Source organism: Pinus tabuliformis, chromosome 5_2, assembly GCF_031772625.1.
Source record: "Pinus tabuliformis cultivar Carrire ecotype Pingquan chromosome 5_2, CPIR1, whole genome shotgun sequence".
Classification (NCBI taxonomy): Eukaryota; Viridiplantae; Streptophyta; class Pinopsida; order Pinales; family Pinaceae; genus Pinus; species Pinus tabuliformis.
Genome location: NC_142306.1, coordinates 164,010,800 through 164,026,016, shown reverse-complemented (window position 1 = coordinate 164,026,016; position 15,217 = coordinate 164,010,800). Strand labels below are relative to the sequence as shown.

The 15,217-nt window shown below is 36.8% G+C and overlaps 1 pseudogene; it reads left to right on the top strand.

Annotated features, from left to right (window-relative positions):
* Positions 1 to 1,664: 1,664 nt before the first annotated feature.
* On the top strand, positions 1,665 to 5,828 carry LOC149158059 (kinesin-like protein KIN-14U; annotated as a pseudogene).
* The last annotated feature ends 9,389 nt before the right edge of the window (positions 5,829 to 15,217 follow it).

The following is a 15,217-nucleotide window of genomic DNA, read 5'->3' as shown; positions in this document are numbered from 1 at the left end:
AGCCTCTAAGGCACATTATTTGGGCTTATATGGCGTGTCCAAATTTTTTTGGAGTACCCCTACTGAAAGAGGGGTAACATGACCTTGGGCTTACAATAATGGTGATAAATATTGCGAAGTGTTCATATGTACCCATGCTTACACGAGAGGTAGTAGGCCCAAAAAAGTGACCCATCTCTAACAAATGAGGGGAAAAATGGTTTTGGTGCAGCATCCAGCCTCCAAAGGCCCTTCAAAGGTGCTTCTCCTCTACAAATCAGCCAGTAAACTCCCTAGGTGTCATCCAAAGTAAAAGAATGGGCTCCAAAGTAAACTGTCCACCCTTAGTGGTGGGTCTTCTCCTCCAATCCTATCAAGAATGATCCCAAACCCTCCTAAAAAATGAGCACAGGGGCTTCAGAGTGGACACATCTAACTTTCAAGAGGTGGGACAACTCTTCTTATCATGTACATGAGACCTCCAAGTGTCCACCAATGTGGGAAAAATCTTCTAAGGTGAATGCTCAACATATAAATCTGCCAACAATACTCCCAAAAAAGCTTTATCTCTACTTCTCATATCTATAACTCACCCAAAACAAAGATCAACACCTAATTGTTGCAATAACGTGGGTGGGCTCCATATAGAAAAACTGATTCAAAACACATTATAAATTGGTCCTCCATGAAATATGTTTCAATACAGCTTGTAGGTTGGCTCAAACAGGTCAGCCCTTACTCCTTTAAGTGGTTGCTGCACAAGTATATATATATATATATATAAAACCTAAGCGGCCCTTTTGAAGAATACAAATAGAAGTGTCTGACCTTGCTCCTACAAAATCTGAAATAGGTACAGAGCACTGGATTAACAGTTTAGATAGACTTTTGATATCCCCGAGGAGGCTTGAGTTTGCATCTGATCCAAGCATTCTTCATTGTGGAAAGGCTTTGCCGCAATTTCTCGCTTCATTACAGCATATCACACCAAAATTTAGGCTTCAAGAGAGTAGTCTTTCCGTGTTGTGGCTGAAAGTAGCCCAGAACACATTAATAGCATCCCTTTATATTGATTCAAGTGAAATTTTAGGTGTTTACACCTTATTTCTTTCCAGGTGCTTGATAGGTCACTTGCCTTTATATACACCAATTCCAATCTAATGTTTTTTTATTCCTTTGGGCTTTTCTGTCAGACTTTGACTTGTGTGCTGAAGAATTTTTTTTTTTCTATAATATAAGTGTATCATGTAGACCTTTCTTTTTTGGTTTGATATGGACATTATCATTCTCTACTTCTGAACAAACTATCCAAGCACACAGAACATTTGTGACCACATTCAGAAAGTCTCTGTTTGAATTCTGCTATGGCATCAAACTGCCTCCAATTACAAGTTTTGTATGCCATGAAAACTCTGCAAGTGCTTCTACAAAGTCACTTTTGAAACACAACCCATGTAACTTTATTTATGCACATTTGACCCATTCATGCTGCTTGACTTGAGCTGAGAACCATACCAGTCATATGCCCTTTTGCATTTTTTTGCATTCACCTTATGAAAGTCATTAAAAATCCTTTAGACCTTCAATTAGCCCTGTGAAATTAATATACTTACCAAGATGCTCTTGATGGCATAGATGGTTTCAAAGTTGATCCATGATTTTCATGCTTGAAATCACACATTTTGAATTATGCAGGAAACATCCATGTTTTTTGTCCAGTGAGGCCTTTCCTCTTTAGTGAGAAGCAGGCAATACCTGGGCCTATTGTAGTTCCTGATCTAGACAAAGTGGTCATAAGATTTGTTGGAGGGAAAACTAAAGTATACAACTTTGACAAGGTTTTCCTTCCTAGTTCTTCACAAGGTGCACAAAAAACACTATATTTTGCAGTTAGACTGTAGGTTATTGTTTAACAGAAGCTTCACATTTTTGTCATCAATGTATCTAGCAGTACATTATATAAAAAAATGTGTCTTGCAATTCTACAGATGAAATTTTTACAGAAGTGGAGCCAATTATCAGATCAACTTTGGATGGACACAATGTATGCATTTTTTCCTATGGACAGATAGGGACTGGCAAAACTTTTACTATGGTTGGTATTTTCTATTTTGGACTTCTCATTGAGCCATCTATAATGATGGTATTGTTTCTTAACCACTTGGTGGATACAATTAGGCTATTAGCTATTTGATTCTTGTCAAATTTTGTAGGAAGGCACGCCAGATTTTCCTGGGATTGTTCCCCATATGATACAAGAACTATTTCATCAGGCCTCTCTGGACATGACTGTTAGCTTCACATTCTCATTTAGCATGCTAGAACTATACATGGGACACTTCAGGGATTTACTTACCTCTCAATCAACAAAGTTAGTACACTTTTTCTCCAAAATGATATTTTACACTCACATCATGGTATCCTTCTTCAAAAGTTAAATGTGTATGGAGTTGTAATGCAATCAGACTGTTTTTCTTCTTGGTATTCAGTCTTTCTATCCAAATGGATGCAAAGGGTACAGTTGAGATTGAGAACTTAAGGGAAGTGATCATGACCAATTTCAGCCAAGCAAGAAAATTGTATAGCAAAGGTAGCAGAGCTCAATCTATAGCTTGGACCAATGCCAATGAGCCATCTAGTAGATCACATTGGTACGCACCTATTTTGACTAACAATACTGCATTCGTACAGTGAATTTATATTAATGTCCATGAATGACCAGAAATGGCTCAATGGGAGTAGAGACTACTAAATACATTATCAGCTACAAAGGGAGTGCATAATGCATGTAAGAGCAAAAAAAATGAGTCCTAAATCTAAATCTAAATTAGTAACCCTAAAGCATAGCTAGCAAAAGGGTGGACCAAAGAAGATAAGTCCCCCCACAAACTCAAGGGTGGAGCTAATTGTTGTTATCATTTGCACCTGCAATAAAGATGGGATTTAGTCGCATTCATTCATCTAGGTAATTCTTCTATTGTCTGCATTTTAATCAAGATTGCTATCAATATCCCGAGTGCTACACAAAGATATAGAGATACCAGCAAGCTTTGGATGGTAGATCTTGGTGGAAGTGAATGTTTGCAAAATACACAGGCCACAGGTCAGACTATGGAGGAAGGGAAGGCAATAAATATGTCCCTCTCAGCTCTTGGTGATGTGATTAGTGCATTATAGAATAAGCAAGCTCACATTCCTTATAGGTAAATACTCTTGAATCCGTAACCAGCCTAGGTGCATCTTTATCTTGGATCTATCAAGTGCTCAGATGGATAAAATCCCTTGAGGTGCAAAACTTTTTTAGAGTGCAAATACTTGAGGAAAGGTTTCCACCTGGAGGTCTTTGATCTCTCTTGGTGTTTGTTAGATATATGGTTAGGACATATTTGGGCTAGTTTAAAACACTCTCCTCTCTCAATATATTATTATTATACCATAAATGAACATTAAAGTATTAAATTTTTTGTTTTCCTTCAATATAGAAAAGGTCAACAGCGTAAGTGTTACACACAGACATTGCACATCTCTCCACTTGGGCTGTAGAATGCACCTCTTGGTGCAACTAGTTTCATGCAAAGCTTCCAAAGTATGTTTGTCACATCGGTCAGGGACTCAGGATTTTACATTTTTCATATTATAAGATGTGGATCCCTTTCGGTCAATACGTTCCTATGAGATCTGTAAAAAGAAGGCATGCTACATATAAAGGCTACAAAGAGCCCATGAAATGGAAAATATAGAGCTACTTTTTTGGCACTTGAGGAAGAGGGCAACATGTATAATAATTCCTTGAGGTTTATAGAGTGTACTCATTTATTTTTTGTCTATAACAATCCAGTTTTGTTGAGATTAAGGAAAGTTTTCTAGAAGTACTGCCGTGAAAGTGCAGTGTTTAGTTCAGTTAGGTGATTAGGCATTTCATTGAAATTAAGGAAATGTTGTAGTTACTGGTAGCACTGTTTAGTTTAGTCAGTATTAAAAACCACAATACTTGGAATGTTAGTGATTAGGCTAGTTTAGACCTACCCACCCGCCCCACACATTTTTGCACACGAAAATGTATTATTGAATTAGAATTAGTTAGTCACAGTTTGTTATGTGCCTCTTTCAGTGGTTAAAAAGGATTCCATTGTAAGGGATACTCCAACTGAGGAGGTGGTGATAAATTTGGTGAATTATTGTTGGGTTGAGTTTGGTAGCTTGCTTGTGCTACCATATTTAGGGTTTGGTAGCTGGCTTGTGCTACCAGATTTAGGGTTTGGAGCTTGTAGAAAGCTTCCTTGATTGTGGATTGTAATTTCATATTTCCTAATATTAATCAACACTTTTCTGTCTATTTTGAAATAGTAATTTAATTTAATATATTTACTCGTGTTGGGAGGGATGCATGGATAAAATTCATATGGAGATCTGCATTCATACTCGAGAATTTCGTATTGTAATGGTATTCTGCATTGCTGAGGCAAGAAAATCTAGTGGTCTTTATAGTGTAAAAAAACAAACAACATCTTGATTTGTTGATTGCAAGCTGAAAAGAAGTACCTGGTTTCATGTTTGTTCGCTACATCTGATACATTTTGCAATCTGATTTTATAGGGTGATTATTTATATAAAGTTCTACATGTGCAGGAATAGATAACTTACGCAAATCCTAAGAGACTAAATGGGTAACGAATTCGCTTTTTTTGTCCATTTGTTCTCTTTGTATGCCGTGAAGGTTTGTTTTCTTGGTTCTTCTGCAGATGGACTTATGGTGTCTTATTTCATTAATTTGAGATTCTAAAACACATTCTTTTGAAAAAATGCAGGAGAAGACTCAAAAACATTGATGCTTGTCCATATTAGTCCTAAAGCAGATGATTTAAGTGAGATGATTTGTTCTTTGAGTTTTGCGACTAGAGCAAGGGGGGTTCACCTTGGACGAGAACTATATTATGTAAATCCTTATGCCCGAACCTTGTCTAAGTCTCCTGTAAAGGGAAAAATAAGGAAGCCTCGTGTTCATTCTATTTAGGTATTTAACAGGCATGTTCTTTGAAAAGGTTTATTATCGGAAGAGTGTTGTATACAACCAGTGCCTCATGCATATTTTCTTGAGTGGTGCTAGTTTATATATGAATCTTGTGAGGTACAATCAATGGAACTGTGATATAGCAGCCATATTTATGTTGCTTTTAAAATAAAATCTAGTTGTCTAGTTCTCTCTTCCTTGTCTTGGCCTTTGGTTATGCTACATATATGCAATTCACACTGGTATTTGTCTATTTCTCTCTTTCGTGTCTTTGATATTGATGCATGCATATTTTCTTGAGTGGTGTTAGTTTATATTTGACTCTTGTGAGGTACAATCAGTGAACTTGTGATACAACAGACAACTTTATGTTGCTTTTAGAATAAAAACCATTTGTCAAGTTCTCTCTTTCTTGTCTTGGGTGTGTTACATATATTCAATGTGTACTCTTCTTTGTCTTTGTCTATTTCGCTCTTCCTTGTCTTGGGTGTGCTATATACATGCAATGAACACTTTTCTTTGTCTTTGTCTAGTGGTCATAGAATGCCTGGTAATAGAAATTTATCATAGAACTGATTCCAATTTTTGAGGGAATGAGTATCATGCTTATTCTTATTGTGCCATCCAGAAAGTCAAAGTTTAGACAGAAGCAAACATGGTTGAACTGATGTAGCAGATGAGATGCCTTGAAGATGACTACCAAAGTGCAAGAAACAATATTAAAACCGTTGAGTTTCTTTTGAGAGAAAAGAAGAAACATCTTGCAAAGAGTGATCCATCCTTAGGGTACCAGGAAACATCAGATAGTCAAGCTAGTCAAGAAACAGAGATGCCATAGAATATTGAATTAGGGAATGTAGCACAAGGGTCTGTGGGCTTGCCCAGATATATTAATGCCACAGCATGTAGTTGCATCTGAGGTAAGTTAGTGGATGTAGAATTCAAAACTCCAAGCATAACGAAAAAGAGAATGCAATTGAGTAATGAAAGGAAAAAACCATTATCAGGGAATGCCAAAACTGTGATTTTTCCCGAGATAGATCAATCAACTTGTGGTTCAGAAAGCTATGTATCTAATGAAAGTGTTCTTACGCATTCCTCACTGCCCAACAAGAGGGATGTTGCTTACTATGCCCAGTAATCCAATAGTTGTGCTTCCTATTGGTATTGGTGAAAAAAGGCCATGGAAAGAAAATGAATAGCATTTATTGTAAGAGGTGTGGTATTGATGAATTCCTATGCTTTTTCGAGAGAAATTCACCGAAGGTTGGTGGAATCTCCAAAAATAAGATTAGGACTGGAATTTATTCCAAGCAGAGTACCATTTATGAATCTCAATGCTCTTTTGAGGGTAAGACACCCATGGGCAATGACAAGAAGGCCAATTAAAAATATTATAAGCAGTATACTATTGATCAATCCCAATGCCTTTTAGAGTGTAATAATCCTAAAGATACTGGCTTTCCCGAACATGAGGTGATTGGTGCATATTCTGAGGAGTTCACCATTTCCGAGTAGCGGTTCTTGTCGGAGTGCAATACACCCGAGAGCAGACAAGTGTGTTCATCAATTCCACACTGTAAAAGGGTGATTTCTTTCCAAACATCACCCAATAAAACACCGAACAAAGATATTTCATCTACTCCTGCTGTTGAGAAAACAGAACTGATGTTGACAAAGGAAGTTATGTACAGGGGGCATATAAACGATAAGAATGAAGACGATTCAAATCCATCTCAAAATGAACAAAACTGCAAACAATTACCCATGCCAACATTATCAAAACCTATCTCACAATCCCCCATGGAAGAAAATGAGATGAAGGACCTATGTAAACAAGAAATAGCAATAGTAGTGGCAGCAACAACAGCAATACCGAAAAGAGCGACAACAATGGAAATGGAAACAAAAGCTAAAACAAAAACAAAAGAAAGAATAGGTGACTTGCAGACCAAGCTGACCTTAAAGACCAGAGATCCCTCAGATCCCTCACTCATGAGTATAGGATTTCCTTCCATAGGAAGCTTTAGAATGCATCATTTCAAATGCTCATACATGTTTTCAGAATTAGAAATGAAATTGAAACAAAAGTGGGTTTGTCTAAGATTAGAAGTGTTGTAAAGTAGAAGGGTTTGTACAAATTTTCTGTTCATATTTTGCTAACTCTGACACAAGATAGGGATCACCATTGTGAAATGTCATTCTTGAGAAATTTTATGGTGTGACTTTCTTTTTAGGGTCGAAAATTTTGTAGTATTATGTACAGCTAAAAGGCTAATGTCTTTTCTACACGTTTGTATGTTGAGGCCCTGATCAACTTGTATGATCATATTTCTCTGTTTACCTTCTTTATGTGGCCAGGATTCTGCTTTCTTATGGTGAAGATCACACACATAATATTGTTCGGCGCTTGTTTAGGAGCGGGGTGACTGAACTTGGTTCTTGAGGATGACTTTTTCTTTGGGCTGCTACTCTGAAGAAGCTGATACACATGATTCACAGTAATTTATACCCGGATCATGCATCCGTATGGAAATTAGGATCGTGTTCCCCTGTCTATAATATTTTTTTGGGTATAGTGGATTGTGTATAACCCAATACAGAGTCCCATCACAGATTAACCAGACTGGATTTCCATCAAAGATTCTTCGAGAGGTAAGATCGTCTACTTTCTCATGCTTTTGATTGTATTTGAGAAATTTGTAGGTTATTTGTGTCTCTTCTCTCCTATAGTTGAGTATCATTTATCTTGCTTTCTAAAATTATTATTAGCAACTCTGTTTTTATGTGATTGACATCCCAGTTACTTGTTAACTAGGATAACAAGTTACAATCCACGATGTGTTTAGTGCCAAAATCACTTGTTTGTTATCCCTTGTACTTGTTGCAGGTATGATATTTTCTCCAGAGAGGAGCATATGTTGTAGGTTTCACTGGTATACAACAGAAGCATTGCTCCTTTCTCTCCTACTTGGCCTTCATGTAGTTGGGTCATGTTTGTTGGGGGATCATTGTCTTAGGGTGGATTTTATGTCACAAGACGGGTTCATGACTACCAATTTTTTTGGGCCATCCATATATTTTGTGAATAATCCCAATGCTTTTGTCACAGTTGCTTCAACAAGAAACCATGCGCATTGGAAATGCTTCTTCTTTGTTACTGATATGTTCAATTTTGTGATGTTTTTGGATATAATGATTAATGGGATTCCATTTAGAGTATACATGCTAATTTGTAATACAAACTTTCTATTATTGTTTCAAATGTTGGGTTTTTGAGTTACAAAATGCAGGATTCTCCTCCCCCGCTCTAATACAGGCACAATCAAGGCCTATTGCTATGCAAAATCATAACATAGTAGCCATTGCCAAAATACGTTATGGGAAAACATTAGGTTATCTTTTACCAGCATTTATTCATCTTCGACGCCATTGTACAACACTCAGATGGGACATAGTACTTGTTTTGGCACCAATGTGAGAGCTTGCAACCCAAATATAAGAGGAAGTGATGCCATCATGATGCCACCCAAAATGCCAGCAAGCTTTTCAAACTGCTGGCATTCAATCATTTATACATATTTACCTTCCTTGATATTCCACTTTGCACTTTGTTCCCTCCAATACACTCAAAATGGGTGTTTTCACATCTCACACAGATATTCTCTTCCATGCATTCCCAATGCAACTGCGGTGTCTTTATCTAGAAGACCACCTTATGGGCACATCGTGAAGTCCATGTCTTCATACAAACACAGGTATTCCAGTTTGAACCAAGGCAATAAAATATTAATTCATCTTACCTCAGAAATCTTTATATCCAGAGGTAATTCCCATACCATACCCATTTCCAAAAAACAATTATGCCCTCTCCTTTGGAATTCAGCGCAACCCTTGCAAAATTTACAAATAATGAGGTTCTAAGTATTTGCACACATTTTTTATTTCAGAATTCCAATAACAATTGGAGTTATCAAAATCATCAGGTGAAATGTCCAGCGAGAGCACAAGATGCCACACTTACCAAAAAACCAATTTAATAATGGAATTGTAAAATGCCAATGTATTCCTATACATATTTTGCAATGGATTTCAACCCATCCAATGCATTTTCAACATCAATCTCCTTCGTGGCATCAAATTATATACAAGGCGATTTTCCCTCCAACGCACATATATTGGATGATCGTTTTTTCATAAACATTGCTATGATCAACAAACATCAGAAGCAAAAGCTAATCAAGTCTCGAACCACAACTTCTCCAACATAGCTCATAGGGACATTATAATTCATGACATTCAAGTTCTATACTTAAAAATTTATTTCAGAGATCACAAATCGACTATCCTCTCTGATTCCATCTCACATTTCCAAGACACATATGCCTAATTGGAACACTTGGCATCCTTTAAAGTTTTTCCTCTCATCCTTCTAAAATAGAGGTTTCTCTTTTTGTATGCTAGTATTTCATCTCATAATTCCTAGCTTTGAAATCATGCTCTTCTCCACATTAAGTCTTCGCTTCAGGCTCTTGTGCCCATTTCATATACACGAAGATTTCAACTGATTCAAAATGGTTATGATACTCACCTAATCCCTTTCATTAACTTTTTTCTCTGCGATACCAACACCATCGATTTATGAGTTCTACTCTCATTATACCAAGGTAATTCTATATAGAAAAACCCCTTCTTGAATTCCCAAATGAATCTGTCTTCTATCTCGGTTTGTAATAAATATTCCTCATGCCTGGAACTTACTGTGGGTCTTACTGTGAACTACAATATGGGAATCATAACCCATTTCTACTTGACTATCATTCCTGTAGATGAAGATATAGACAAATTGAAGGAAGAGCCTTATACAAAATCCCAACATTTGCTAAGATAGAAAACAACTTAGATGTCAGAAATGACTGGCTTATTTCTTTGTATGATGATTAGCAATCATGATTTCTTGGTTGGTGGATTTTCCATATGCTACTCACTCTGCTCTCTCTATTATGTGGGGGGTTATAATGACCCTCTTTGATCTCGCTAATCTAGTATATCAGGGGTTGGTTCAACTCCTCAATAGCTCAATTTCTCCTTTGTTGCAGCTATCCAATTTTTCTGCTACTCACCTTGTGAATGGAGGTTGATGTTCTACACGATTTCTACTTCCCTCGCCTTCTCCTTCAAGTACCCCATTGACTTGGATAACATTGTATTAGTTTCCTCCAATTTTCCAAGCTTTCATTTGCATTATGGGATGTCAGATTGCACCTACCCTACTTCTATGTCTTTAGCTGATCAATTGAGCTAGTGGTTGGTCATTCTAGGGTACTTGGGAGACTCCAAGATAGTCTTGAGGCTGATAATATTTGAGTATGTTTTTATTGACCTTCCTACCTCTCTGAGCTTCTTGCTTGGGAATATAAGGAATCTCACCAAAGAATATGAAGTGATTTCCTTCTTTCCCATGACTGTCTATATTATATTTTTCATTCTATTCCTTTTTGTTTAGGGCATGTGTTAGACATGTGTTTGGTTGGTGTCCTATGAAGAGGACATGTGCCAAACATGTCAGACATGTATCCTCACGTATTGGTGTCCGACACTAGGATACAAGATATGAGACCTGTTTGGAGGTGTCCTATTACTTAGTCACTAAGTAAAACACAACTTTATTTTTCAAAGCACATTTAGCCTCCTAGCTTGAGAGCTCCTTGATAAAGGTCATTTATTGCTTCCATTGTAACCGTAATGCTGGTGAAGTGGGTTTTGACCATTTTAAGTGGTTTTCAGGCTCATGTCAACAAGGATGTTCTCTAATTTTGTTTTTCAAAAGCTTCAAATGATAACAGGTGGAATTGGATGTAGTGTTTTCTCATGCCATTCCTTTATTGAGCTTAACTTAAAAGTTTCAAATTTGTTGTCTCACAATCACTAAAATTTAGAATACATGCTTTATGTACTTTGTGTAATGGGGTGAATGACAAGTAGCTTTTCATTTTGAATGACTTCAATGCTTGAGTGCTCATGGTTCTCCTTCAACATTTCTTCAAGTTCTATTAGGCACTTTTGATTACACTCTTCATAGGTTGTAGAAGCTTTGTTCAGGAACTCCTTCCATGTAGGTTTCCCATAAATCCAACTATTCATCAATGAGGGGGAATAATATATTTATATTCAATGGATCTCCTTTTTCCACTAGGATTTTATGGTTGAATGGAAAAACATAAAGTGGTTGCAACTCTTTTAATAATTCTTAGAATAACTACGATGAACCAAAATTAGAAATGACATTAATGCCTTGCTTCAAGTGGCATTGGAATGACCTCAATTTGGTTCACAAGTAGAGAGAAAATCAACCCATGAGAAAAGTTTCCAGTTTTCACAGCCAAAACTTGTAGAGCTGGAAAGTTGACTTTTTAAGGGTATATCTTCCTCAATATTACTTAAATTGCTATTATGACCCCAATCTGAAAATGACATCAAAACTTTTCTTTGGATAACATTGGTGTGATTGCGATTAGGCTCCTAAAAAAAAAGAAAGACTAAAGTCATGCCACAATATAATAATCAACTGATCTCATTTTGTTGGCTATGGTTTTGAGGCCGCAACTTAAAATGGTCGTAACTTCCTTGGTATGGCTCAGAATTGCAATTATAACCCATTTTGGAAATGGTGACACAACTACACTTCTGATGGCATTTGGTGCGACTACAATATGGCTTCCAGGCAAGGATAAATTCTACTGCAAGATAATCTGCAAAAAACAAAACAAAATGATTTCACATGACTCAAATTATTGCTTTGATACTACTTGTTAAGATTGATAGTGCATAATAATAACAATAATAGAAGAAACACACAATTGGACATCAACGGATTTCCATTATCCACACTAATCAAGTGAGGGCAAGCTCTCACAACCACTTCAAAGGGGATAACCTCCAATATGAGTGCCAAAGCATGAATCCACAAAGACTTTCTTCTCTGTCTCCTATGACACAATATGTATGACCTTCTATGAAAACTCGGCCACCTCTACCTCCATCTGCACCACTCCTTCAACATCGATAGTTTCAAACACTAAACCATCAACATTAGACTAATTTCATGAATCCTAGTCAATCAAAAGTTCAACTTCCTTCTATTTATTCCCAAGGTCATTCTTCACAGTCCTTTCAACAATCTCCATGGTGAGATTTTAGTGTTCCATTCTTACTTTTTGTTTTAAATAGGGAAAATCATAGTGGATCGAGACTGCATGGGCTTTAGATAGTTGGGTTGATTTTGTATCACAACACATATGACATTATCTGGATTTTTCCAGCTAATTAGGATCTTTTTATACAACTATAGAGATAAACTATTTCTATTTATTTGGGTAATTCAACTTTGTTGCAAGCATGTCCTTTTCCAGTATGGGAGTATTATGATGAAATATAGCTGGTTTACAACCTTTGAAAGAATCTCTTAGTTAAGCAGTCACAGGTGGGGAGTCTTCTGTACCAGATATGCCAAGGGCTTGCACCTAGTCCCAGACTTGCATACACAGGCATGATGACTTTCTTGGATAGGCGAGATGGACCATGAGGCAAAGGGTTATGAGATTCCGTACCTCAGTTAGGGTATGAAACACACCCTCTTTATCATCATACCAAGACCCTGTTGACCACTATAGTTACTTTTCATTGAGTTTTAGCTGCCATTAGGATATATTTATGGGTGGATTTCCGAAGCCATGGTGAGAATGTGGGTGCCTGATAAGCATGAAATTACAAATGAACGTTGACTTTGTTTGCTTAAACACAAGTATGTATGCCTTCCATACTAGCCAAATGCTTAAGAAATTCATTATGGCTACATGGATAACTTTTGTAGATCAATGACATCAACAATAACATTGTAGAATCTTGTTGGATGTCATTCAATATATTACTATTACACGACACATCAAATCTTATTTGATGTCATTCAATATCTTACTATTACAAGGCACACCTTCAGAAAATATTTTAGCATATTGCATTTTCCATTCTTGTGCAACACCATGGGCTTGTGAAGGGTGTCTTTGTTCTTAGTTACTTCAAGGTTTGCTAGTCAGTGTATGTTCACTCGACTATGATTGTCCTTGGGAAAATAACTTTATTAGACTCCAAACCAATTAAATTACACAACTACGCTAATATAATTTTGGATTTTTTTTTTTTTTAATTTGTACTACGTGTATCTGTTTAAATTCCCTTTATTGGTGGAATTATCATTTTGTTGTCTAATACGAATCTGATTCTTGATAATGAAGCTCTTTGTAGAGGCCCAATATTTTTCAAATAGCTAATGGCTGCCACCAAACAACTAACAGTGCCTTGTGGCTAGAAATACCATTGGTGGGATGGGATGTTTATGATCCATCTTGTGCCCAATCATTCTGGGATCCATAGAACAAATGTTCACCACAACCATAATGATCTTTTTATGAAGACAATTCCAGTGGCCTTGACATGATATAAAAACTTGTTCTTTTTGTTAGAAAATCGGAAAGGCAGAAATATTTTCTTATGTTGATAATTACTTGTGATATTGTTATGTTCTTATTTACTTAAGATATGGTTATGTTATGGTCTTGAATTACAATACCATTATTTGTGACAGACTGGAACCTTTGAACATTTCACCATATCCTCGTCAACCCTATCCATACATGACAACATATCATTTCCATCATCTGAAATGTATCATTCCTAAATCATAAGAAACGATTCATCACATTGTATTTATTTTTCATATCACATTTGGGCCATTGTTACATTAACTGGTAATTACGTCGTAAGGCATTCCCCTCTAAAATCAACTCCCCTAATTTCCACGTGTACTTGTTTGAACCATTCAATCAGATTTTAAACGATTGAAAAGTTCCAGATCGTTGGATATAATAATTAGTTTAGGTTAGTTTCTTATGTTCTTTCCGCACAGTTTTTCCTCTTGCTTCAAATCTCGCTGTTAAATGTTGCTGAGCAGATTGCGTCTCTCAGCATCCCACTCTAGGAGCTTGATGAGCTTTTATCCCTAGTCGGGACTGTGTAGGGAGATTTGTTAATGGATCTTCCAGGCTTCAGATTTCATCCAATGGAAGAGGAACTGGTTGGCTTCTATATGAAGAAAAGGATCCAAGGCGGCCACCCAATGAGCTTCGATATTTCTAATTTGTAAACCTCCATGATTTTGTAGAATATGCCCTGGTTTGGCCCAGAGACACAAGACAACAACAGATGTTTGAGTGCCTGGAACTGATCATGCTCTCTGAAGAGACAAGGGTTTTGAGGAACACAAAGCCTACAAGATAGACCAGTTAGTGTTGTCAAACTTGTCACTGGACAGCCTGCTGATCCAAGCCATAGAAACTTCTTCTGCTCTTCTTTCTTTTTTAGCATTCAGACCATTTGATAATATGGTTGTTTCAGTAAATGGAGAACCAAAAGGTAACGATTCAAAGAGGAACAGAGTATTAATGCAGGGTCATGCAAGTTCCAGAATCAAAATTTCCTAGCCTAAGAGATATTCGTATGGGCCAAAATGGATTCGTCTCCGTGGTAGCCTGTACAGATTGTGGACAAGGGAACTGTAAGTGTAGGCTGCACTTTTTACAGTTGAATACTATTCAATTAATTTGTCTTTGCCGTTGTCGATGGTGAGATTGTTGAGTTATATAAGTTTATAATCTTTACTTTGTTTATATTATTTGTCTGGATAAGTGATGTCATAATCTTCTTCTCCAGTGATTATTTGTTCAAGATTCTCTTGATTGGAGATTCTGGAGTTGGCAAATCATGTCTCCTCCTGCGATTTGTGGTGAGGTTTAATTTTATTATCCAAGCTTTGAATATAGTTCTGAAATATTATTTGCATGTGAGCAAAGTTCTGGGTATAATGCAAATTCTTTGGGTTTTCTTGTTTATTAGGACTGAAATATGTTTTAGTATTTTTTCGCAGGAACTCCCATGACAGTAGGAACTTGAAGCAGCTTGGGCAATTGGTACTCGCATCTGGCATAGACTTGGCTTCTGAGTCCCTGATCATAGGGCTCGTTCACTGAAACCTAGTCCTTTCAGTATGAAAGAGCACATTCTCATAATAGTCTTTGCCAACACTGATGTGTCTTTTGGTGGTGGAGATGCCTTCTCTTTCGGGGCCATCAACTTCATCAAAGCTTTCTATAAGAGAAATATCAGATTTGT